Below are 1474 nucleotides of genomic sequence, written 5' to 3' on the forward strand. Positions count from 1 at the left end.
TGCTTCTTACCTATATTTATTTATCTTATTGTTAGGCTTTTTTGGTTTTGGCTGTTGTAAGTTAAATAGACAAATGCATCCTGGAGTATGACTCAGCCCTTCATTTAGAAACACCTATAAAAACTCATACTAGTTACCTAAAATTCTTTATGAAATTTATGACTCAAAGAAAGTAATATGAGGCTGCAAAATAACACCTGACCTAATAATGTCTTCAATATTATACCCATAAGGTAGAAGAATTTCATTAGAAACTTTGCTATTTCAGTCTATACCCTACTTCTGCTTTTCCCCCTATTGGTACTGAGATCAGCAATCATTAGTTAAAGTGAATCATGACTCTGGATTCAAGAAACAGAAATGGTTACTTACTATGTCAGTTCATACACTAAAACTGGAACTATACAGTGAAGATTAAAACAGCTTCTGTGCAAGGATAGAATATTATTTCATAAATCATTCTATATTTTGAACCCCCCATATAGGTGGAGTCTGCTCATTCATTCCCAGGTGCTCAGACCCAAAATAATTACACAAAACTGTATTAATTGAAACACTGCTTGGGCAATCACTTTAGTGGATTTCTATCTAGCTCTTATATCTTAAATTAACACATTTCTATTATTTTTAATTTTACCATGAGGCCTGTGGCTTACTTGTAAGGTTCCAGGGCATGTCTGTCTTCTTCGGAGGGTACATGACACCTCACTGACTCTGCCTTCTTTCTCCCAGCATTCAGTTTAGTTAGGATTCCCACCTAGCTCTACTCTGCCAAACTTCTTTATTTATTAGTCAATAAAAGCAACATATATATAGAAGGGTTTCCAACATCACTCCCAAATAGTAGAGGAAACAATTCTGTAGCTCAAGACCTGAAAGTGAAAATAAGATTCAACAAAGCAAAACTAAACTGAGTGAAATCTGGAAATGAAAAATTAAGGCACTCAAACAGGAACCTCGAAGGTAAACATAATCAACAGAATAGTGCAGATGGAGAAAGAATCTCAGACAATAAAGACATGATGGAGAAAATGGATTTCTTTATCAAAAAAGTAATGTTCACTCTAAAAACATCTTGGCATAAAGAATCTAGAAAATCTTGGACAGTATGAGAAAGACTATGTCTAAGATTAACAGGAATAGAGGAAAGAGAATAAACCCATACATAGACACACCACCACACACCAAACATAAACTCTCTCTCTCTCACACACATACATACACACCACACATACATACTCACATACATATATACCACACACACCACACATAAGTACTTATTGGGACCAATTGGAGTCCTGGCCTTCAGCTGCTCTTCCCTGCTAGAGCCTTCTAATTGAAGTTACTAAAAGCTGTGCCTTGCCTAGAGGATAAGAGGATGGGATTTTCACCTGTTGGCCATTGACTACAGGGTATTTAAGCCTCCATGGTGCTATTAAAGAAGGGCTTTGTACCAGTGATTGCAGGTCCGTCT

General features: G+C 36.4%; 1 non-coding gene across 1 annotated transcript; it reads left to right on the plus strand.

Annotated features, from left to right (window-relative positions):
• The first annotated feature begins 368 nt into the window (after window positions 1-368).
• LOC130885389 (U6 spliceosomal RNA) lies at window positions 369-471 on the plus strand. Its single transcript, XR_009058154.1, has one exon. It is a non-coding gene; the product is annotated as a U6 spliceosomal RNA (small nuclear RNA).
• Window positions 472-1474: the final 1003 nt, after the last annotated feature.

This window comes from Chionomys nivalis, chromosome 12, assembly GCF_950005125.1.
Source record: "Chionomys nivalis chromosome 12, mChiNiv1.1, whole genome shotgun sequence".
Lineage (NCBI taxonomy): Eukaryota > Metazoa > Chordata > Mammalia > Rodentia > Cricetidae > Chionomys > Chionomys nivalis.